Source organism: Vigna unguiculata, chromosome 10 (genome assembly GCF_004118075.2).
Source record: "Vigna unguiculata cultivar IT97K-499-35 chromosome 10, ASM411807v1, whole genome shotgun sequence".
NCBI classification, from domain to species: domain Eukaryota; kingdom Viridiplantae; phylum Streptophyta; class Magnoliopsida; order Fabales; family Fabaceae; genus Vigna; species Vigna unguiculata.
The window spans coordinates 28,516,523-28,543,359 of record NC_040288.1 but is presented as its reverse complement, the minus strand read 5'-3'; the positions used below and the strand labels follow the sequence as shown (position 1 = coordinate 28,543,359).

Here is a 26,837-nt window from a genome sequence, read left to right as displayed (position 1 = left end):
ATATTCGAGTAAAAAATATATATTTATTTTTATTTATGTTACATTTTAAAGTAATATTTTATAATTCATGTTTTCATTTTTTTTTCTAAATATTATTTCACATACTATTTCTTAAAATTCATAATTAAACTTATAAAATAAGGGATGAACATGATTTCTTTTTACTGAATATCGAATATTTTTAGTGCAATTATTAAAAGTAACGTTAACATTTCTGTCAAGGTTTATTAGGGAAAGTAGTTAAAAATACATAGATCCTAGTAATCAGATTGCACTCAAATCTAATAATATCATGTCAATATGTGTTTTTTAAACAATTTAATAATATTACTTTTTATTTTATGAATTAATTACTTAGTAATTAGTTATCTTTTAATTTCAGTGCATATGTATTTTTTATTAAAACTAAATTAAAGATAATCTTATTATTCATTATATTAACTAATTAATACGAAAATTGTATTTTTGTAAGATCAATCAACTCTACAAAAAAAATCAATTAGTTTACTATATCTTCTATTCTCATTCCCTCAAACAAAATCCATAATGTTAAGGAGAGATCGAAAATAATGATTCCAACATTTTGTAAAAGATGATGCAAGTTATTACAATATATTTAATAAGTACATTTATTTACAAAAAATTAAGTTAACCTCATTTAAATCTAAAAATAAAATTTATACTTTCTTTGTGAAGTGAATTTTGAAAGGAATATATTCCATATAAACCACTTTGAGTACCAAATTAAAATCTAAACACATTTTTACTATACAAAAATTCCTTCTTAAACATTAAAATATTCATCCCACTAAAATTTTATAAAATATTAACATAAGTTTTCAAAATAGCTAGGAGAAGGTTGAGTTCTTGCTTTGCAGAATTATTAGTTGCTTCATCCCAACACTCTGTAGTGAATATCATAGAAATATCCAATTAGACTTTGATAAATAATCAAATTAATTTCACTTCTATAATAGAATGAAGTACACACATTAGCTGAAATAAAGTCAATTTCTATATACTTACAAATATATCCTAGCAACATCCATTTTCCGGTCAAATTCGATTAACGAGAGGCTACTTGAGAGTGCTCTTCACTTGGTGCCAATGATATGAATCAAGAAATGTTTTTCTCATATTAAGCGGATCTTGTTCATCTATAGCATTAATATGAAGAAAAGGAGAGTAATAACGTCTATATTAACCATTTTGCCAGAAAAAGGGGCATGAGACCGGTAGCTTAGTAATAACATTGATCTACTCAACATAGCAAACTTTGATTGCAGTACTAAAAAATATAGTAGTCACAAAATCATTGTCCACAAATAGAGAGATAATAGTCACAAAATCATTGTCCACAAATAGAGAGATAAGAGAGTGGTTCTACACTTGTGAAAGGTAGGTAAATGCATATTGTTTGCAAACCCATTTGTCTACTTGATTAGTATGCTAGTAAACATAAGCATTATCACTAAAACAAGTAGAGTTCGGTATAAATTTGAAGAAAAAAAAGAACCAAAAGTCTAGATCAAGAAGTTGCAAAATAGCAATACCATAATTAAAAAACTGCACTTTTAAGAGAACACTCAAAACAAAAAACTACATTGTCATTATCTCCAGCACTGGAAAATATGTAGAGCTGTCGAAAAGGGTTGGAACCTGTGAGCCAACCTGGCTCACCACTGGTTCGGGCCGGGTTAAGTTGAATTCTTTTTACAAATTTCAATACTGGTTGATTTTTGACCTGACTCATTTAGAACCCGGCTCATCCGGGTTGAACCCATGGTGAGTCGGGTTGGCTCACCAACCCGCAGATAAAAGGGTCACACAAGTGTTTTTATTTATTTTTATTAAGTTGGGCTTTACATTTGGGTCATGTTAGATTGTTTTTTATCCAACACATAAATAATTTGTATTTTTTTTATTTTAGTTTGTATTTGGATTGTATTAAAGTTTATTTACATTTTAATTAGAATTACAATTTAGTTTTGACTGAAAAAAATAAAAAAAATAATATTTTTTTAATTAAGTAAACCCGTGAGCCAACCCGTTTAACCCGCCAACCCGTGGTGGGTCAGGCCAGGTTTGAGTTTTTTTGGCCCGCTAAAAAGTGAGTCGGGTTGGGTTGGCTCACTAAATCATCAACCCGTGGTGGGTTGAGCCGGGTCGAGCCGGGTTACCCATTTTGACAGCTCTAAAAATATGAATAAAGAACAAGCCAAAACGTATATTAGATTTATCTGCTAAATTACTGATTACTTAATTCAAAGATAACAAATATTGATCATCTAATAGAGCAAACATTTGAGAAGTGTCAAACTTTCAATTCAAATATTTCATACATGAATAGTAATGAGTTAGTGTCGTAGATTTTCTTCTTTTGTTCAGAAGGAAAAAAATGTGCCAGCTTAAAAACCCGATCCATTACATATGCCATCACTTTGAGGTTTATGACACATGTCCTATTCCCCCAATTGAAGATCAGCAACAAAGAAACCAACAATAAACAAATGTTTCACCATCAGAGCCTTGCATTTAGAGAAGAAACCTACAATTAAAATACATAATTGCATTACATTTATCCTATCGAAAAAGAATAATCATGCATAATAGAACATAATAAAAGTAGAAAAAAGAATATCCCAGGATTCTAGCAAAACCTATGACAATAATGGCACTCAAAATAACATAAGATGTCCTAAGATAAACCATTGTGGCATCTAACCTTCATATGTAGTCCTTCTTTCTTCGATCTTTTCTATGAACCCTTCTGGTAAAGCTCTTCCATAGACTCAAATCCATTAAGAGGCTTATTGGGTCTCACTCATAAGACCCAATATATTATTTCCCAACCAATGCTTCCAAAAAGCATACTAAGCAGAAAAAAAATATCCTAGGATTCCAACAAAACATATGACTTTGTAAACTCAATCTCCAAACTAAGAAAAAAAAATATTATTCATGGATACAAGAATATTAATTTGAACTCAATCAAGTCAAAAACTTGTACAATAAATAAATAAATTAATACATGAAGCAGTCCAAATAGAACATTAATCATTAAATGTGGGGGGATGAAGAGAGAAATTTTGCATTTTCTTTTGTTGTCGTAGTGATGCATTAATTAGTTTATGCAATATGTGAAAAATAACAAATTCAAGAGTCATCAATCAAAAATTAACATTTTAATCACCCAATCAATATTGTGTAAACAATCTATAACATGAAAACCAACATAAATTTTAGCATGGTAGATTATCAACATCTACCATTGTGTGTAGGGTAAATAATCATAGTTTGTTTCTTGTCATTAAATATCCACATTCCAATATCCAATGTTATCTCATCAAGTGTTTGAACAATGTTGTTTGAACGATGCTATTTGGACATATGAAAGTGCTTCAAGACTTTTTTTATAAACTCATTCAACGTATAGTTCATTAAACTTTAAAATCAAACTAATGAATAAGCTCTCATTTGATAAAAGATTACTAACTTTTCCTAAGGTGATTTGGACTTATAAAAATAATTTATATCTTGGTATAAAACCTTAGTTGTGATTTCAAAAAACTTAACATAAAAAATTATATCTCATATAAATCAATTGACAAAATAAATTTCTTGTTCAAAACTTTTAGGAAAGAAAAATAAGACCATAAAAAAGTGAAAATTGGAAATTTTTTATCATATAACTTCTTTAAATTTCAAGAGCTACCGAAATAAAAACAACAATTATTGAAAGCAGTAGTAAAAGAGTGTGATGAGAGTGCTTTAGTTTTGGGAATAATTGTCTTGGAACAATAGGTCCTTGGTGGCCTTCACTTGAAGCTCCATCGTGTTCCACCATATACCGCCAAGAGATCTGCGATACTGCTCGTAGGTTACACTACAAATTAATGTGTGAAAGAAAAAAAAACTCTTAGAATAAATAAGTGTTAAAGCACTAATAAAGGCCAAAGTGCAGATCTTACTAATTATGGAACGGAGCAAACGAATAGTTTGCATAAAAAATTCCTAACTATTTCGCTAGAAATCTCCAACACGAGAAGAAAGGATCTGAATAAAAGATCAGTGGTCAAGACAAATTAGATAGTACAGTCTCATATGGTGGAAAGTAGATTAGGATTTCAGAAACATCAAACCATTTTACATAAAAATCAAACCTTTAAAAATAGGGAAATAATAAAAATCAAAGCGTTTAAAATTCAAAAATTTGAACCTAATAAAAATGATGTTGGTTCTTCTGCTTGAAAGCCTCCTCTTGCACTTTGAAGAGCTCTTTGATTTTTCTTCTTCTCTTTCTCGAACTTTTACTGCATCTCAAAGTGAAAATCATCAAGGCAAATCCAACAATAATGACATTTGTTGAAGAATGAAATCAAAATTTAGAAATGCTGAAAAGGCATATAGATTTCCGAATGTTGAAAAAGCAAAGTAAATAATTAAATCATCTAAGAGAAAAGTATATAAGGAAGAAGCAAGAAGAGGATGAGGTTTTCATGTATGTTGGATATGGTGTGCAGTAAGGTTTGTGGTGATAATAAAGTGGCAGGGGAAAAAAAATTAAGGTTTTGCATTTGGAGAATGGGGGAGGTGTGTGTAGGAGGCCTGAAACTAAGAGATAGAGAAATGCACAGGATGAGAGAAATAAATGTAAGGCGCTGAACATTTCAAAATTCAAAAGTTAAAATTGCAGAAGTTGATTTTTGTGTTACTAATGCACGTGTCAACCTTTTTCGTTGCCAAATCTAAGACGGAAACACTTGTCAAAATTTTAAGTGTGTAAAAGTTTCCCCTTTTAGTTAGTTTTGTTATATTTTGAATTTTGTGTTTGATTGAATATTAAGAACTTGCCTTTTGTGATCCTTCTAATTGTATTATATATAAATTCAAATTTTATTTTAAACACTCTTGTTTCTTTTTCAATCACAAACTCCTTTATACTTTTATTCTCTCAACCTAATAATGTTTCTACTACCATTATAGGATTATTTAAGTAAGTGCATTTATCTCCAATTAAATTAAAATAGTTATTCCTCTCTTAACATCATTCATTATTTTTCTTGCAAAACTTTAATATCTTGTCAAAAAATACTTTTAGAAAAATACATGTATTTTCGTAAAAGAAAAATACTCTTTTTATTTTTATATTTTAAGAAGTACTTTTAAAATATTGAAAGTATATTATTCCCTATTATATAGGGGTGATAATGTAGGGCTGGCCCGTAGAAGTCCGACCCGTGAAACTCGCAGCCTGCACGGGCTGGAGGCAAGGCAGGGAGAGTTCGCCCGCTGACTCGTAACTTACCCCAATTTAATTGAAATGTTGAAACCCTAATTCATTTGGATTCTCGTCTCTCTGTCATGTTTTGCGTTCTCTTTCTACTCATCACATATCGTCCCTAAACTCACCATCACTCATTTCACCTGACCACCACTCATCTCACACCACTAACAACAACAAATGGAGATGAAGGCGCTGGCACATACCCCACCACCACTGCAAACAAAGACGCGAGTGCAAAGCAAACGAAGAAGAAGATGCATCTCACTCGCCATCGTAGCAAACAAAGTCATCTGACTCACAGATTTCAAAGAACTGCACTGTGGATTTTGAATTGTTGCGTCGGGACACGAGCCTCCACCGTAGACGAAGACTCCGAGCAGCGGCAGCAGCGGCCTCCTTACCAGCATTGTCATTCATGAATTCAATCCTCTCTTTCATTCGTTTTGGAGACCTCATTGTTGTCCTTGTAGGTGAACTCCTCTTCTTCATTGGGTTTTAAGTGTTTCTTCAAATCTGAATATGCATATATATATATATATATATATATATATATATATATATATATATATATATATATATATATATATATATATATATATATATATAGATATATATGATATCGTTTATGCTTCAACACTGTTGTGTAAAAAATTCATGATTATTTAGTGTAGTCTTAATCTTTTGTGTGATTGTGTGTGCTTTTACTGAGTTGTCACAAAAATGACCAATCCCTTCCTGAAAGTTAAATAGATTTATGTATGATATCTATGTATGAACATATGAGTTGAATCAACACCCGAGGGGACAATTTCTAATTTTAAAAGTTCATCGCAATCAATAAATATGTTGGTTTAAATTAATCGGATTCTGAGCAGTTTTTAGGCCTGAGTCACTTTACTATGCATAAATTGAGAAGGTTTCGATGGTTGATATATGTTGAAACAAGTTCAACAAGTTTTTTAATTTAAAGATGTATTTAGTTAAAAAGTTTAATTAAGTGTAAGCTCCAGTTGTGTGCTTGTGTGTGCTTCTATTGTTTAATCCATGGTTTTCTAAGTGCATCATATTTTCTAATTTTTCCAAATTGTTTTGAGAAGTTAGAATGAAAAGGGATTATATTAATATACCCTTTTGTGAAAATGAGATTGGGGTGAATCATACTGAAACTATTGAAACTGATAAAAGGAAAAAAGGATAAGGTTTCCACATATGACTGTTGGAGGTATTTTACCAAGATTTTGGGGTTGATAGGGATGGAAAAGAAAGGGCAAAGTGCAATGGTTGCTACAAAATATTTTTGTGTGGTGGAAGAAAATATGGTACTTCTAATTTGAATCGTCATGCTATGAAATGTGATAAAAATAAAACTGAGGTTATTGGTTAAATGATGTTAGACATTCATGGAAAATTGAAGGGAAAAAAATAAATCAAGGAGTGCACAGTCAATTGTTGTGTAAAGAAATTTATCTTTGAGTGCTCATTTTGTTGATTCGAGTTGGATATTAAATAGCAAGATTCTAAAGTTTTGTCATATGCCTCCTCTCCACACAAGTTTTGAGTTATCTAAAAACATTTGTGAACTTTTACAAGACTGGGGATTAGAGAAAAAAAAATATTTTCTATCACTTTGGACAATGCTTCATATAATGATGTGCTCCAAAATAGCTTAAAAAGTCAACTTATTCTACAAAGTGGCTTTATATGTGGGGGAAAATCTTTCATGTTTGTTGTTGTGCACACATTCTGAATTTGATTGTTCAAGAATGTTTAAAGGTGTTTGGCAATGCTCTGGATCAAATCAGAACTAGCATAAAATATGTTAGGGGTTCAAAGGCTAGAATGATAAAATTCAAACAGTGTTATGAGAGGTTTACTAATATTGATACATTGTGTGGGTTGTGTCTTGATGTTCGCACACGTTGGAACTCAACATACTTGATGCTCAAAAGTGTCCTTAAATATAGACATGTTTTTCAACTTGCACTTGATTGATGAATGTTACAAATATTTCCCTTCAGAGTACGAGTGAGACAAGGCTAAAAACATTTGTAGGTTATTAATGTATTTTTATGACATCACCTGCTTAATTTCTGCTACAATCTACCCTACCTCCCATCTGTATTTTCTACAAGTTTGGAAGCTTCAAAGGATGTTGATTGAAAATGTAAAGGATGGGGATGGAGTAATTAAGAACATGACTGAATTGTTGATGGTCAAATTTGAAAAATATTGGGATCAATATTGCATTATGAAAAATATTGGGATCAATATTGCATTATGCTTGCTTTTAGGGCAATTTTAGACCTAAGAATGAAATTAGAAACATTGGCCTTTTGCTTTAAGAAAAATTGATTCACTTGGGAGCCAAAATTGGAAAAATCAAGAAAGTTTTGTATAACCTATTTGGTGAATATAATAGTAAAGGTTTGACAACATCATCAAATGCTTAAAAGCGCGAACATGGACAATCTTCATCCTTAAACATGAAACGCCTTTTTTATGTCAGTTGTTTGCTTCTTTTTAATTTACTTAAATTTATTCTTTTGCAATTGTTCATTATGTTATGCAATATTATAATAAGAATTGATAGAGTGCAAGCATCAAATAACTAATAAACTTGGAAGGACACAACTTGACATATATTTGGATGAATCAAATTTAGATTTAGATTTTTTGGAGCAAATGAATGCCTTACAATGGTGGAAAAATAATAGCCAAAGATTTTTTTGGTCTATCTTTAATGGCTAGAGACGTATTATCCATTCCAATAAGCATTGTGGCATATGAATCTTCATTTAGCATTGGATCTCATATCCTTAACAAATATAGGAATCGACTTTTGTCAGAGAATGTGGAAACAATTATCTGCAATTCTAGTTGGAAGTATTGATTTGTTGAGGGTAATTATTTGACTTTGATTCATACTTTTTGTCATTGTATATTTTTAATCTATGTTAACAAAAGAAGAAGATTGATTATTGTACTGCACCTAGGCGGACCAAGGGAACTACTCGTATACTTCCAAGCCTTTGACGCTACACCTCTCCCAACAAAGGCTGAGGGACTGGTGTATTGTATCTAGGCAGACCAAGAAAACCACACGGCCAAGCTCGCCTACACGTAACCCCACAAATAAAATTACTAAGTAAATAATCGATCAAGCAGAAATACATAGTGGCCCAGGCCGCCTACTTCAAAAGATAAGACGTAATCTGTTGATAACACCTAACATCTCTTATTTGTTTCCGCAAGAACAATTAAAAAGATTTTGATGATGATAAAGATATTGAAGAAAATACTTGAAGATATTGAAGACAGTACATTTTATATTTAAATCTTTTATTGTAATAGACTTAACTTTCTCTATTTAGTGTTAAGATTGTTAGAACAACAGCCAGCTAGCAACTCCTCTGAGAAAAAATAAATTTTCGCAAAAATCAGTGTGGTAATCGATTACCAACTCAAAACTTTTATTCTTCGAAAATCCACTTAAGATAATCGATTACCACAAATGGTAATTGATTATCATTAACAATTATAACTTGGCTCTTCCAAAACCAGTCGAAATAATCGATTATCATATCTGATAATCGATTACCACTGGCAATTATAAAATTATTTGTTCAAAAATGTACATGAGATAATCGATTGCCATTTTGGGTAATCGATTACCAATGCAAAACTTTGTTTTCGAAAACCACTAGAATAATCAATTATTTTAAATGGTAATCGATTATCCTTGACAGTTTCAGCTCAATTCTTCATTTCTAATTTAGCTTTCGAAAACCTCTTTAAATAGAACTTAGTTTCCAACTTCAAAAGTTCCTTTTTAAGATTCAGAGTTCTTGTGTTGTAACTGCAAAGTAGTGCTTTGTGAGATTCTTAAAAATAGCTTTGAAAAGCCTAGTGTGAGTGAGCGATAACTTTTCTAAGTGAGTTCTTAGAGGATTGAGTGTTGTGTTGTTGCTAGAAAAGTTGGTCATCCTCTGTGTGACTCAGGGGTAGTTTTTGTTCATTCCTTGTGTGATTCAGGGAAGGTGTTTTCATCCCTTGTGGATTTCAAGGGAGATGTCTTCATCTCTTGTGTGATTCAAAAGTGGTGTTTTCTAATTTTTTACTCTTTTATAATATGTTTGTACTATGATTATTGTAGTGATTGAGTTAATATCTTTGTTTAAGAGTTTTAACAACTGAACGTAAGGTCTTTTAAAATGTAATCAACCTAAAATTAGGATTAAATTTTTTTTCCTTAATGTAAATGAAAATTAAAATTAATTTCTACCGAAATTCATTTATTTTAACTTTAACTTTAAAAATACGTAAATTTAATATTTTTAACAAAATTTTATTAAATTTATTTAATATTTTAAATATTTTTTTAATAATATTTAAATTGTTTATATCATTTCACACATCCGTTTAGTGTTTAATTAAAAAAAACATTAAGAAAAACATTTTAAATGTTAAATAACATTTAATTAAGAAAACTAAATTGTTTATAAAAAATTAAATTTATTTAAAATTTTGATAAAAGATTAATTTTAATTTTAATTTTAAAGAGTCAAAAATATATTTAATTTTAAAATTAATAATCAAATATTAACAATATATAATTTTTTATTGACAATAAAAATTGAATAAATATAGAAATATTTAGAGCACTTTAATCCTTTTATAAAAATTATATTTACAGGCATAACAGCATAAAACATTAAACCTATCTATAAAATCTCATAAAATTCCTATTAACTCCTAAAAAATAATTTTCATGTTTGCAAAACTCTACAAACCCTACAATCCTTCTTCATTACTATAATTCGTATTAAAGAGTTTTAATATAATTAAAAATAGCAAAACTCTCAATGCAACAACTTGTTGATCTCAAAAAGAATTTTGAAATTAGAGTTGATATGTTGAAAGTGCTTAATTAATTGATGTTAAACATCATTAATATAAAGAATTATAATATTTATATCTATTCTGGAAATCTTTGATGAATAAGTAACATTAATTAATTAAAAGTATATCTCGATCACAACAAGTAATGACAATAGAAAGTAAATGATTAATTGGATGCAAAATCTTAAATTTTAAATTGAGAAATATTTAAAGTTATGATTCCAAAGTCTTTTTAATCAAACAAGTTAAGACAATGATATTTCAAAGCTTTTAAAAATAAAATAAAATTGCTAAAAAAAAGTATATTCACATTATTAAGTGAATAACTAGACCCAATTGAGAGAGTGGAGAACCTTCTTTGATTTTGTGAAAGTCTTAGCCTTCTAATTTTTTATATATGAAATTAATATATAAATAAAAATAATTTATTTTAATTTTAGTATATATATATATATATATATATATATATATAACATTCCAAAAAAATTGTACATTTATTTTGATATTTTCAAAATATTATTTTTAAAATCTCACTGAATTATGATGAATTAAATTTTTATGAAGTTGGTATGAGAAAAAAATTATTGTATACATATTTAATCACATCATTACAACTACACTTGGATTATATTTTACAAAACTAATCAAAGAATTAGTTAAAAGGTAAAAATTATTTAGAAACTAAAAAATTGACTGGTAGTAAAAATTATTAATATAGTTTTACTGAATATAAGTGTTTAGTACAATTATGCTAAAACTATAAAATAATGTAAACAGAAACTTTTAAATGATATTTTTATATAAAAAATAATTTAATCATTTTTAAATATCTTTAAACACTGATTACTAAAAAACAAAAACTGAATTGAGTGTTTAGATTAGATGTTAAAACTGTTCATAGATGTATAATAATGGAAACAAAAACTTTCTAATGATATTTTTATATAAAAATTAATTTAAGAAGTTTATTAAATACCTAATTACTAAAATTTGATAAGTCGGATTCGAACTAACGACCTAAGGATATCAGTGTAAATCAACTACAGTCCTCCGCTCTACCAACTGAGCTAAGGTCGGATTCCTTTTTAATTTTTCCAAAGATTTAATTTAATATTTGATATATTATATATATAAAAAAATATAATCGTAGATGCTTTAAATTTTTTAGTTAAGTAATTTTGATCTAATCAAATATATTATCTAATTATAAATTGACTATTGTTATGTAAGAACAAAAAAAAAGAGACTATTAAATCAATAACGTTTACTAATTTTGAATTGTGTAAGTATGGAAAAAATAATTATCATATTTTATGTTACTTATAATTTTAGAATATTATAACTATTAAATAAAATATAAATATATGTTCTTTTTTTATAAAATTATTATTTATGATATATCAAAAGAATTCTTTTATAATTATTCGAATTATAATATTAAAATTAATTTGCAGATAATAAACTATAAGGGTATTATTTAATTATTTGTAACAAAATAAAATTTTAAAAATTTATTGAACAAAAATGTGCATATCTTTTATATATTAATTTTTTTTATTTAAATTTATATTTTTTTCTCATCATTTTAATGAGAAAAAAAAAATTAATATACCTTTTAAAATTCAATTTAAATCATTTGGAAACAAAATTCCTAATACATTTAAATACATACAAATTTTCAATATTAACTTAAATAATTAATTTAAATTATAACTTAAATAGTAAATTTTATTATCAAATAAAATTATCATTATTAAACAACTTAAAATGTTATCAATTTTAAATCATAAAATTTCTTTACATAAGAAATATTAATTTAAAAAAAAATACTATAATACTTAAAAAATAAAAAATAATTGTAATATATTATTTCATTAACAAATCTCAATTCAATATAATACATTACTTATTACTTAAAATGTTACATAATCAACTCAACAAATTTATTGAAATTATCATAATATTTAATAAGTTTGTCAATTGTTGCAGTATCTATGCTATTCTATAAAAATCATAAATTTCTGATGTGAAAACAATACAGACTATCATTTGAGTAAATATTACAAATTATATATAATCTAAAAAAAACATATTACTTTGGAAAGAGTATTACCTAACATTATTCTAAAGTGAAATTACTAAGAATTGAAAAAAGAATAATAAATTAACATCTAAAGGTTAAAGTTATTGAGGGGATAGGATTAAACACAAATTTTTACATAAAACTTTACGTATTCATCCTAAAATTTAGGTTTAGCTATAACTCTCTTGATTTTGTTGGATCCACCCTTATATTATTTAAAAAAGTAGTTTTGTTTAATCTATTAATTTTTTATGTTTTATTTTACTTCAACTGAATCCTAAATCAAACATTTTTATTTTTACTGTCATAAATGATTTAGTAAATTAAAACGTAAAAGACAGGAAAAAAAATGAAGAGATAAGATCTGAATATTGGACCAAAGTCATGGTTTTTTTAGAAAATTAGGAGACTAAACTGTCTATTGTATAATAAAGGAACCAAAAAATTTAGTTAAATGAATAGGGAAACAAAAATTAATTTTAAACTTAAAATTTGAAAATATTTTAGCAGTATAAATTCTTTTTACACACTAAATAATTAGTAATTTTAAAAACATATAAATCCGACCTGCCGGATTCGAACCAGCGACCTAAGGATGTCTATTTTGAACAACTACAGTCCTCTGCTCTACCAACTGAGCTAAGGTCGGTTTGTTTTCGAAAATCCAGACTAAGAGTATATAATCAATGTTTATTGACTTATGCTTACGCAATTTCCCTGATCTATTTAGTTAATGACTAATTTTGGTTATTGCAACATAATTTTGTTTGCTTCACAAATTTTCATATTTTAAAAGTAAATTATCTGAATTGGTTTAACTGTTAGCATCAAAAATTATTAGTAGAATATGTACTTATACAAAAGTTTTGGTTACATTCATATTTTATTATAGTATAACATCAAGAAAGTTAATTAATCTTTATATAATAGATTGAAGTTAAATATATTTTTCGTAGCAAATTGTAAAACTTTAAATTTTATCTTTAAATTAAATTGTAAAATATATTTTTCAGTAAATGATATGTGAAATATTTTGTATTGATAAATAAAATTCAATCATAAAATATAATATAATTTTTTGTTTTACATAAATTTTATAAAATATAAAAACAAAATATTTTATAATTTAACTTAATAATTAAAATTATATTTTTATAATAGTTTAGAAGATAAAAAGTTTGATAGATCTTTATACATCACATTTTGATAAGTCATCAGTTTTTCAATGAATTATTTTAATTATCAATTTTAAATAATGATGTTATGTTTTAATTTAATAAAATTCTTGATTTCAAATGTTTTTAGTTTTTAAAAAACTATATATTTTGAATCCAGTTTCGAATATAATTTTTCTTCATTTTTTTTATCTTTGGAACATTTATAATTTTTTTATTTGGTTTTTAAAAATACATTTATTTATAATTTATTTACCATTCTGTTATATTTTCAAGTGTTTATCAAATATTTTTATATTTGTTTGCTTAAATTTTATATGCCATAATATCTTATATGTTTTGTATCATATGGGACTTGTTGGGTTAATAACAATGTATCCGGGGCAGACCTGATAAAAATAAAAAATCTTAGGATGAAAATTTTGAAAAATAATTATTAGACACTAAATGTAAAATTTCTAAATTTTTTAATAACCAAAACATATTTAAGCCATAGTTTTATTGTCTATAGCTACAAATAATTTTCTATTGGTTTTATCTTTAAAATTTGTTTAGTTGAAATAAAAATATATTACTTGACTAACTTATATGCCTAAAAATAATTTGATTATGATTTTTTTATTTTAATTAATATTTGTGAAAATTAAACTGATTAATAATAAGAATAAAAATTTTCCAAATTTAAAAGTAGCAAAAATTTTATATGAATTAAAACTAAAACATAAGACAGTTAAATATATGTATATAAAGATATTGTTTAAGTTCTGAAAAATAGAAAAATCCGACCTGCCCGATTCGAACCAGCGACCTAAGGATTTCCATTTATTACAACAACTACAGTCCTCCGCTCTACCAACTGAGCTAAGGTCGGTTTTGCTTTTAAAATAGCAAACTAACATATAAATACCAGTACAAATATATTTTCAAAAGGAGAATTTGTTCCCTTTTACTTTTAAACTAATTAAATTTGTATTTAGTTCATTTGATTATTACTTTTATAATTCTTAGAAAAAAATTTTAAAATTATTTTTTAATATAATATATTTCAAAAATAATGAATGGTAAATGAGTGCTTAACTATCTTGTATATGTTGTGAAGAATATTTACTAGATCACAATTGAATGGTATTTACAAAATGTGTAGGTTTAAACTCTTGTAATCGAGAAAAAATTAGTTTAAAAAATATATATTTACTATTTTTTTCCAAAGTATTAGATACCAAACATAGAGTAATTATGTGGCAAATGCAATGTTATTTTTTTCATAATTATAATAAATGAATGGTTCAAAAACTACCTTGTATAAGTTACGAAGAATATTTACAAGTTAACCATTGAATGGTATTTATAAGATGTGTAGGTTTGAACTCTTGCAAATGGGAACAAATTAATTTAAAAATATATATTTACTATTTGTTCAAAAGTATTAGGTACCAATCATAGAGTACTTATGTAGCAAACAAAGTGTTACTTTTTTCAAAATTATAATAATTGAGTTATATGTTGTGAAGAAATTTTCAAGCTTTCACAATTGAATGGTATTTAAAAAACATGTAAGGTTGGACTCTTCCAATTGGAAAAACATTAATTTAAAAAATATATATTTACTATTTCTTCCAAAGTATTGTACCAAAAATAGAGTAATTATGTGACAAACGTATGTGTATTTTTTTTCGTAATTATAATAAATGAGTGCCTAACTACCTTGTATGCGTTGTGAAGAATATTTACTAGATCACAATAGAATGGTATTTACAAAATGTGTAGGTTTGAACTCTTGTAATTGGAAAAAATTAATTTACTATTTTTTCCAAAGTATTAGGTACCAAACATAGAGTAATTATGTGAGAAACACAATGTTACTTTTTTCCCCAATTAGTCCAAACCTACATATTTTGTAGATACCATTCAATTGTGAGCTTGTAAATATTCTTCTTAACATATACATGGTAATTAACCACTTATTTATTATAATTATGAAAAAAATAACATTGCATTTGTCACATAATTACTCTATGGTACCTAATACTTTGAAAAGAAAGCAATGATATATTTTTTAAATTAATTTTCCCAATTGCAAGAGTACAAACCTACACTTTGTAAATATAATTCAATTGTGAGCTTGGAGAATCCTTCATAATGTATACAAGGTAGTTAACCACTCAATTATTATAATCATGAAGAAAAAGTAACATTGTTTTGTCACATAAGTACTCAATGTTTGGTACCTAATACTTTGGAAAGTAATAGCAAATGTATATTTTTTTTAAATCATTTTTCCTGATTGCAAGAGGACAAACCTACACCTTGTAAATACCACTTAAGTGATTCAATTGTGAGCTTGTAAATATTGTTCATAACATATACAAGGCACTTAACCACTCATTTAAAAAGTCACAATACGTTTGCCACATAATTACTCTATATTTGGTACCTAATACTTTGGAAAAAATAGTAAATATATATTTTTTAAATTAATTTGTTCCCAATTGCAAGAGTCCAAACTTATAGATTTTGTTCCTGATTTCTCTAACTACCATAAGCCCCAATCCTAAATCTTCCTAATTTATGTCAACCTTTTTGTCTTCAAAACATAAGCACCGATATTAGGGATAGGTGATGTGTTGAGCAAAGATCACCATCCAATTGACCACTATAATATGGAAGCAGTTGAATCATAACTGGGAGTTTTATGCTATATCTAAGGTTGCCTCCATATTTGTTTTTCCTTTTCTTCTTCTTCAACTTCGTTAGTGATTTCATCATTTTGAAATGTTTGAGCAGTTACGAAGGCATTACGATAAAACAGCTAAAATTATGGTTGAGAGAGAAACCGAGAGGAAGAAAATATACAGAAGGTGATTTGAAAGTGTGAAATTAGGGTTTTGGTGAGGAGAGGAGTGAAGATAGGAAGGAAGAGGTAGCGGTTTGAGTTTGAATGTCATTCTTCATTTGTGCTTCGATGAATGGAAAATGAGAGAAAAGAGGAGTGCCAAATGAAAAAGTAGTGAAAACAGGTTTTCTCTCCTCTGCCACACGGAAAAGCTTTTAAAAATTAAAAGAAATTGAAAACAGATGCCACATGAAAGCCACCTCAACTTTGTCAAAACTTTGTGTCGCAACCTAAATCGCGACGGGACAGCGAATCAAAAAGAAATCGATTTGAAAAAAAAGATTAGAAGTCGCCACTATAGTTTATTCTAGAAAACTATGGACAACCATAAAAATAAAATAAAGTCTGCGAAAACCAAATTTAGGGTCCGAAGTCGATTACGCATAGAGGGAAGGTATAAACACCCTACAACGTCTGTCCAAAGGCAGTACCTTTAATTAAATTTGCAAAAGAGATGTGTTTATTTTATAATATTTATATTCCCAAAAATAAGAAAATAAAATGAACAAATATATTTTTTTGGGTGAAAAGGACCCGACAAGGGTTAACCTTAGTCCTACATATTCTAATTAAAAAGGAGAAATCAAAGCTAAGTAGTTCTTTATAAAATTATTTGAAAATGACATTTTGAAAGTGAACTCGACAAGGTTTGACTTCGCTCCTACGTATTTCCATTCACAATGGAAAATCAAGAATCACATAGTTTTAGATAAAACTTGATTAGAATATTTAATTTTTAAAGTTGTCTTTTGACATTTTTGAAAATAAGTGTCATGCGAAGCGTGCGACCGGGTTGACACAAAAAACATTTTTTATATTTTATATTTTTGAAAAGGAGTGTCGTGCGACGCGAGCGGTCGATTAGACACAAAAACATTTCTATGCTTTTTTATATTTTTGAAAAGGAGTGTCGTGCAACATGAGCGGTCGATTAGACACAAAAAAAAATTTATGATTTTTTATATTTTGAAAATGAGTGTCATGCGACACGAGCGATCGATTAAACACCAAAAATATTCTATGATTTTTATATTTTGAAAAGGAGTGTCGTGCGACGCGAGCAGTCGATTAGACACCAACTGTTTTTATAATTTTTGTATTTTAAAAAAGAAGTGTCGTGCAATACGAATGGTCTATTAGACTTTTTATAATTTTTGTATTTTAAAAAGAAGTGTTATACGATGCGAACGGTCAATTAGACATTAAAAGAAAAAAGAATAAAGAAAAAAAAAACTAAATTTTTATTTATTCTTAATTTTATCATTTTAAAAACTATTTTAATATTTATTTCAATTTAAAATATTTTTATTATTTTAGAAAATGATGTGATTGAAATATGAGATTTAATTAAAAAATGATAAAATTGGAAATAAAAAATGAGTTTACATAAGTGAGTATATAAGTGTAATGAGAAAAATTATACATTGAAATGGGGTGCACATAGCAAAAAGACGTAGTGTAAAAAGTAAACCAGTCCACAAATAAAATTAAAGTAGAGTGTGTACTTAGTAAAAATCCAAGTATAAAAGTAAAATCAATAAAAATGAAACAAAAGTTGCAAGAAACCGGGGTTATTACATTGAAGGGGTTTCTTCTCCTGCACCCCCAATATTTCTTCTACACCTCCAAATATTCACGGTTTTTCATTTATGCCCTTGGAAAATTAAATAAATAAAAAAGTTTAATTAGGTAGATGCAATAATTAAACAATTATGAATGACAGAGTTAGTTGGGTGCCTGAATTAATTTCCGGCCAATGGTTTATATACCCTGCACCCCTCTTCAGTTTCACTTACACTTTCACTTACACTTACTTTCACTTTCACTTTCACTTTCAGTGCAAAAAATTTTGTTGGTGGTTGAGGTGTGAAATTTTTAGTCGAGGGTCCACTCCTATTTTACCATTTGCTTTGCTTCATTTCTTCTCGGAAAAAGAGGTATGTGCATTTAGAATAGAAGTTTATATTTGATAAGTTTATCTCTGAGATAAATGTTGGTGCATTTTTAATATTTCATTCTTACATTTTACGGAAGTCAATACGAAAGTGTGAAGTCAAGTTATTTTTTCATATACGGAAGTCAACTTCCGGAAGTGCATATGTAAAACGGAAGTCGACTTCCGGAAGCCAAATCTAACTTTACGAAAATGAAATTATTTTTTCTCTTCTACGGAAGTCGACTTCCGGAAATGTATGTGTGAAACGGAAAGTCAACTTCCGGAAGTGTATGATTTAATCGGAAGTGGAAGTGATGTGTAAAATTTTTATAGTGTTACGGAAGTGGACTTCCGCTCTTTTAAGTCAATTTTTCGCCCAGAAGTCGAGTATATGTTTGGTAAGTAGTGTGGTGAGTAAATTTTTTCCACTTTCGTAGTTAATGGTTTATCTTGTTTTTCCTTTTTTCCACTTTCGATGCTTTCTATGTTCTACCATGCTTCTTTTTTTTTTCACTTTTCCACTCCACTTCCGTAGATGGTTTTAGACAAAGCTTTCTTTTTCTTTTCTTTTTTTCAGTTTTCCACTTCCGTAGATGCTTTTACACTAAGTTTTGTTTTTTCTTTTTTCTTTCACTCTTCTACTTCCATGCTTTTAGACTTAGTGATATTTTAATTTATTTTATTTTGTAATTTATAATTTTGTTAGGGTTTAAATAATAACTTATGTTTTATTTATTATTTATTTATATTATTTATTTAACTTTTATTTACATGAATATTTATTTATTTTTTATATATTTTTTATTGTTATATTTTTGTGTGTTTTAATTATTATTTGTTTAAGTTTACTATTTATTTATTGTGTGTTTGTTTTATATTTTTGAATGAATATTTTTATTTTTTATTGATTTAATTTTATTTATTTTGATTTTTTTATGGTTGAGTGTTTATGTATATTTTATTTTTTTATATTTATTTAATTGTTTGAGGAATATTTTAATTTTTTTTATATTTATTTTATTTTGTAAAAAGTGGTATTGATTACTAATGTTAGATTATAGGTGGGTAAAGTTATCTAAGATGGACGATCTCCCTTTAAATTTCATGGATTCACAAGTAAATTCGAGTTTCATCTCAGATTTCTCTTCTTTTATAAATGAGATGAGTGATGGAGACTATACAAATAATTTTACGACTGATCAGATATTTTCAACACGAGATGAGTTGATTCAGTGGGTTCGAGGAATAGCATTTCATCTTGGTTTTGTTGTTGTCACTATCAGATCTAACAAAGCTACTAGTCAACCTGGGAGGAAAACATATGTATTGTTAGGCTGTGAAAGGGGTGGTAAGTATAGGAAGTATAAATCTGATGTTCAGCCTAGTGTCTCTGGCACAAGAAAATGTGATTGTCCATTTAAACTCAGAGGCAAACCAATTAGTAATGGAGATGGTTGGATGTTGAAGGTAATGTGTGGATATCATAACCATGATGTGTCTCATACACTAGTTGGTCACCCATTTGCTGTGGATATTAGAAGCCTCAGCATGTGAAGAACTTAAGCCACCACGATGAGCTTCTCCTGTCCTAGCCATGTCTGTAATTAAAAATAAAATTATTCGAACAATATAATTAATTAAAATTATCCAAAATTATAAATAATAATCATAATTTTTACAAATAATAATTATTTATAATTATTAATATTCAAAATTATAATATATTATTATTATTCAAAATTATAATTATTTAAAATTATATTTACTCAACAATAAAATTAATTAATATTAAAATTATTCAAAATCGTAAATAACTAAAATTTTAATTATTCAAAATTATAATTATTTTAATTTATATCTACTCAATAATTAAATTAATTAAAATTAAAATTATTCAAAATTATAATTATTTAAAATTATAATTATTTAAAATTATATTTACTCAATAATAAAATTAATTAAAATTAAAATTATTCAAAAATCATAAATAACCAAAATTTTAATTATTCAAAATTATGATTATTTAAATTTATATTTATTGAATAATAAAATTAATTAAAATTTAAATTATTCAAAATGGTAAATAACTAAAATTTTAATTATTCAAAATTATAATTATTTAAAATTATATTTACTCAATAAAAAATCAATTAAAATTAAAATTATTCAATATCGTAAATAACTAAATTTATAATTATTCAAAATTATAATTATTTAAATTTATATTTACTCAATAATAAAATTAATTAAAATTAAAATTTATCAAAATCATAAATAAATAAAATTTTAATTATTCTAAATTATAATTATTTAAAATTATAATTATTTAAACTTATATTTGCTTAATAATAAAATTAATTAAAATTAAAATTATTCTTAATCGTTAATAACTAAAATTTTAATTATTCTAAATTATAATTATTTAAAATTATATTTACTCAATAATAAAATTAATTAAAATTTAAAATTTTCAAAATCGTAAATAACTATAATTTTAATTATTTTAAATTCTAATTATTTAAAATTCTAATTTTTTAAAATTATATTTACTCAATAATAAAATTAAATAAAATTAAAATTATTCAAAATAGTAAATAACTAAAATTTTAATTATTCTAAATTTTACTTTTTTAAAATTATAATTAATTAAAATTAACAATAATTAAAATTAATTAATATCAAAATTATTTACATTAAAATTAAAATTAAGTAAAAAAAATTACGGAACACCATCATTACGTTATTACGGAAGTGGAACTCACCTTACGAAAGTGGAACTCGCCTACGGAAGTCGCGTACGAAAGTCACGCCATTTTCTACGGAAGTCATATGTTCTTACAGAAATCAATAATGTTTACTTTCACGGAACTCAGTTTTAACTATGGAAGTCGACTTCCGGTATTAATGGCTTACGGAAGTCGACTTCCGTAAGTGCCATTTTTTTTTTGCTTCCCAACCTGGTTCTATGGAAGTCCACGACTTCCGAGTTTGTGTTTTTACAGATCTATATTCAAATAAAAAATAATAACTACATACAACAAACATGGCAGAAACAATCAAAAAATTAAAAAATTAAAATATACAACAGGATAGCTTTACTTACCTGTTGGAGAGGAATGGTGAAGGGAAGAGGAAGAGCGGACAAAAATTAGAAGGAGTGGGGCACGACAGTAAGGCACGTTAGAGAGGTGAGTGGGGCAGATGAGAGAATGGGGGGTGTGCGACGGCTAAGGTTGAGTGAAAACAAGTGAAGCATTAGATAGGAGAGAGAAATAGAGATTAATTGATTTAAAATTTAAAAATACTAAAAGGGTAGTTTTGGAATTTATGAAAAGTTTGGAGGTGCAGAAGAAATATTGGGGGTGCAGGAAGAAAACCCCTTACATTGAAAAGTGCATGAAGTGGAAAATAAAACAAATGGCCCAATTATTATGCAAATTTGGAGAGTTATGAAAATTAAGTTATGCAGGTGCATCATGTTATATTCTGTCGGCAACAAAACACTAGTCCACTATCCCCATATTCATCAACACACCAAACTTAATTTTCTCCAATTTCTATCCCACATTCCCGATGCACAATATCAACATCACTGCCATCTCCATTGTTCACCGCAAAGTCGGCGCCGGCGGCCCCGATCGCCCTCAACAACCTTGCCGGCGCCATTTCCGTTTTGCCTCTGCACGAAATATCACTAAACGGTAACCCTCATGTTCAACGTCTCCATCTCGGGCCACCATAGCCATCGCCGGAGCCGTTGTTCCGTCAAAGATACCGCCGTCAACAATAGGGGTTGTCACCGGTGCCTCTTTGATGTGACCCCAACAAGCCCAAGCTCAAATGCATCAACAAGACCAAGCCCATATCAAGGCCCAATCACTAGAAAGAAGCATGATGAGAAAGATTCACATGGGCCTCTCACAAGATGATCAAGTCAATCATGGGCTTTTTACATTATTTACATGGGCTAAAGAAATCTCTAAAATATGAGATGATGCATGAAGGAAGTAGTCTAGATTTAAATTGGGCCATTGTTTAGGCTTTGCTTTCAATAAAAGCTAGAACACTTGTTAGGATCATTTGGGCCGAGCCCAATGTGCTACCATTGGCCGAGAGTTACTAGAGTGGCTCTCCTTTTGGATGCAAGCAAAGCATGAACTAAGCAAGGAGCATGTGATGGAAGCATGGTGCGTGTGACTTGGGCAAAGAGAGTGTGATATGCCACTTGGCACCATCTAGACTCATCTACTACATCACATGGTCTATAATCAAGCTTCTTCTCCAAGCTACATTTGCATTTCATCTTTGTTGCATTTTCTTTTCATTTGGTCGGCCATGTGCCCATAAATAGAGCCACTCAAATATTGTAATGGTTACTCTTGAATTGCTATTAGATGCTAGTGTTTGAGATCACTCCACACTTCTATTAATTTGAGAGCACACATGGCTAACCTTCTCCTTCATCTCCTCTAGCCACCTTCCATACCATAGCTCCACTTCTACTCTTCATCTTCACCAAATTCTCCATTTCCGAGAGCAACCTTCCTCTAATTCTCCAAATTCCGCTGCACTTCATCTTCTCCTCAACATTCTCCATGGATTTCCTCCCTCTCCTACACCAAGGACGTCCATCACTCTTCATGCTTGTTGATGTATAGCTTATGTTGAATGTTGATACTTTCTCAGATTTTTCTTGTCAAAATATCATTTCTCTATAACATATAAATGTTTCTTACATGTAATTAGGAATTTTAATAACTTCTTCAGTCTACTGTAGAGATTTATTAACAAAAGACAATAATCAAGATTGTCTAATGTAAAAGGAGATTCGTTGTGTGAATAAATAATAATCAAAATGTTTTAAACAATAAATAGTTAAGCCATAAAATTACGTTGTTGCACATCATCAAGCACAACTACACAATTATCATCAACTAGTTGCTTAACATATAAATTTAACTTCTAAATATCACTTATAATGATATTTACAAAAAGTGTCAATCAATAAATTAAAAGCTCAATCCAACTCTCCAAGCAATTATTTTTGGAAAAACAATATTATTGCATAGTTTTATTTTTTACATAAAAGGTCAAATATTGATTTGATAACTTTAATACAAATGTGTGGTTTAGTTAAAATATGATCAAGTTTTTTTCTTTCATCTAAAATATTAAGTTACTAATTAGTTTGTAGGTTTAATTATGCCTTTGGTCCCCATTTTGGAGCCAAAATCTCAAAATAGTACCCAAAATTTTAAAAGTCTCAAGTTGGTCCCTTTTTTTGTTAAAACGTTTCACATTTGCCTTTTCCGTTAAGTCAAGGTTGACGCCGTTAGAGGAAGTGCCACATGTCAGTTTCTCGATTTTTTGAATTTTTTATTATTATTTTTTTGAATTTTTATTATTTATTATTTATTATTTTGAATTTTTTTTAAAAAAATAAAAAAAATTGCCATGTGTCAAGCTGTCATTGCGCCACGTGGTAGTGACAAAGTGACGTGGCAGTGATAGTCACACGTGTCAGTATTACGCTAGGTGTTGTAACACCCCATTTATTTAATAAAGCTAAATAAAGGATATGTCACACAATATAATATAAGAAACGAGGATAAAAGAGTATAACGTCACTCCTACAGATATCCCAATTGCTTAGAGGACGAATAAAAGAAATACACCACGATGTCAGGTACAAAGTAAAGTAAGAAAGTGAAAATGACTTAAACAAATTCCCGGAGAAAACAATACATGGGCCTTAGCCCTAAATGAAGAGCCCAAAGGCAGAAGTCAACCCAAAGGCTAAGCAGCATAACCATCACCTCCATGTTGACCACGGATGTTCCTCGCATCTGCTCACATCAACAAGTTGATGATCATCGCAAAAGAGAGTACCACACAGCAGAACACACAACAAAAACAAAAGGGTAAGCTAGAGCCAAAAGTGGTTTTATCATGCAATCAGATATGCTTTCACAATCAATGATACATACATCACCCAAGCATGTTATGACCTTCCAAAACAATACACTAAGACTCGACTCATCCGGATATATATAACCTGGTCGGATTCAGCGGATACTTGCACTTGTGGTGGATACCTCTGCTCACCCCCGAGGTGCTCACCCCCGAGTTATGTGTTACAAGTGTTACAATGAATCGATTTCCCTCACACACAAGGTTAGCCCTTAATGAGTTTCAGGCCTCCTACTACTCTCACCACAGGAGCCAGTCCGCTCTAAGTGAGACTAACTGACTCCTTAGAGTGTCAGGATACGATCCTTTACTTGAATCCTTACCAAGTTATATAGATGGGGTACCACCATGGACACCCACTAACAGGGGCCATGGAATTACGTCCCGACCACTGAAGCACGACCCTGAAGTTCCACCTAGAGACTTCAAGGGATTACGTACTGACCACACAACAAACATACACAAACAGCCAAGTAACAGATACATATATCATAAATAGGAACCTCATCCCCTCATTTGTAACCAATCCTTATTTATCATACATTGAATCAATACCAACTCGTCATTCCCAACAATGAGTAAAGAGTTTCTCCTCATACCAAAGCCATGCCACTAGATTACCAACCATCATGTCCATTGTTGCTCATGTCAAACTCGTGACCACATATATACATATATTCAACCTCTCGAGTATAATTCATATAAAGATTATGTCAAACTCATGATTCACACATAAAACCCTCTCCCAATCATGCATAAACATTCCCATTAAGCCATCATACAATAACTCATACAAGTACTAGCTAAACATTCAAGCACAAAGGGAACCCAATTCAGGACGCATTCTCGCCCAGCTCGTCGCTCAGGCTGGAGGATCTCGCTCAGGCGAGCTCCCTCCGCCTAGGCGAGAGCTCGACACACACACCACAACGGCCTATGCGCATTCTCGCTTAGGCGAGACTCCCCTCGCCTGAGCGAGACACTCGCTCGCTCAAAATTGAGCTGGTCGCCTGAGCGACCCCTTGCGTAAAAAGTCTGGGCGAGCCTCTGCTCATCTCGCCTGGGCGAGACAGGCTCGCCTGGGCGAGACAGGCTCGCCTGGGCGAGATTATCAGGTCTCGCCACTGTTTTCCTGTGACAGCCATTCATACCAAGCCAAGAATAACACACTAAAGCATTTCACGCATCCAGGACATCATATCAACCACAAAATCGTAGTACAACAGCCAAACAGTAAAAAGGACGAATACAAGATTAGGTTCTAGCTTCCCTCACCTGGAATGAGCTAGTGCAAGGCCTCGACACCAACAGCGGAACATCACAGCTCAAGGAACAAACTTAGAAGCTGGCAAAATAGAAAAATGGAACAGAACAAGGGCATTGAGATGAGCCTCAGAGTAAACACGAAAATAAGACCAGGAGAGATCTAGTATGAGCTAATGAGCAACTTACGTGGGGCCGAAAGAGCTTGAGCAACCTTGACGAAGGCTAAGGATCAAACCCTAGCAAAGCTTCCATTGAGAACGAAGGGGTTTGAGGACAGATGTTTTCTGAAAGTGAGATGGGAGTGAGAGTGTTAGGCTGGTTTAGGGTCTTTGGCTCCTCATGAGCCAGCCCTTAGGCCCAATTAGATCTGAGGCAGCCCTTAAACATAAGGGCAGAAATATTGGGTCTTACAGATGTCATTTTCTTAGTCTCAATTTGGTCCCTTTATTTTAATTTGTCTCAATTTAGTCCCAATTTTTGTAAAAAGTAGCAATTTTATCCCTTTTCAAATTGAAACAAAAATTAATTTTATATAAATGTTATACAAATATTTTTATTAAATTTGATACGTGCCACATCACTCTGTCACTGCCACGTGGCACGATGACAGCTTGACAGGTGGCAATTTTTTGGATTTTTTAAAAAAAATTCAAAATAAAAAATAAAAAAATTCAAAAAACTAATAATAAAAAAATTCAAAAAATCAAGGAACTGACACGTGACACTCCCTCTAACGACGTCAACCTTGACTTAACCGAAAGGACAAACGTGAGACGTTTTAACAAAAAAAGGGACCAACTTGAAACTTTTAAAAACTTGAGTACCATTTTGAGATTTTGACTCCAAAATGGAGACCAAAGGCATAATTAAACCTAGTTTTTATTTTACTATGTCATGGATATATACAATGTCTTAGATAATAAATTTACTTTGTTATGAGATAATCAATATTGGATTATCCTAATACATTTAATTATTCATTAAAATGCACAAAACAACTGACTTAAAAAAAAATATATATCTTCTATCAATGACACTACCTCATAATGTCAGACAATAAATAATACTATATGATAGTGTGACCACCCAACTAATCCTAAACTAATATGTAATAACATAAGGAACACATGTGAAATTAAAAAACAGTTGTTTCTGAACATTCGTTATTTTTAGGCGGAAAATAATAAAAACGAGATTTGAACATTTTGCAGTTTCAAAATAGTAAAATCGGAAAGGTTAAATCATTCTCTAGGTTTCATGGAGCAGCCAAATGTTAAATATGTTCTTTCATTTTTTATTTAATTCAATTGAATTTTTATTTTAAAAAA

General features: G+C 29.1%; 2 non-coding genes across 2 annotated transcripts; both read right to left on the bottom strand.

The window, feature by feature from the left end:
• Window positions 1-12,830: 12,830 nt before the first annotated feature.
• Window positions 12,831-12,918, bottom strand: TRNAY-GUA. Its single transcript is given in 2 exon segments — window positions 12,831-12,866; window positions 12,882-12,918. It is a non-coding gene; the product is annotated as a tRNA-Tyr (tRNA).
• Window positions 12,919-14,224: 1,306 nt separating this feature from the next.
• Window positions 14,225-14,315, bottom strand: TRNAY-GUA. The gene is given in 2 exon segments: window positions 14,225-14,260; window positions 14,279-14,315. It is a non-coding gene; the product is annotated as a tRNA-Tyr (tRNA).
• Window positions 14,316-26,837: the final 12,522 nt, after the last annotated feature.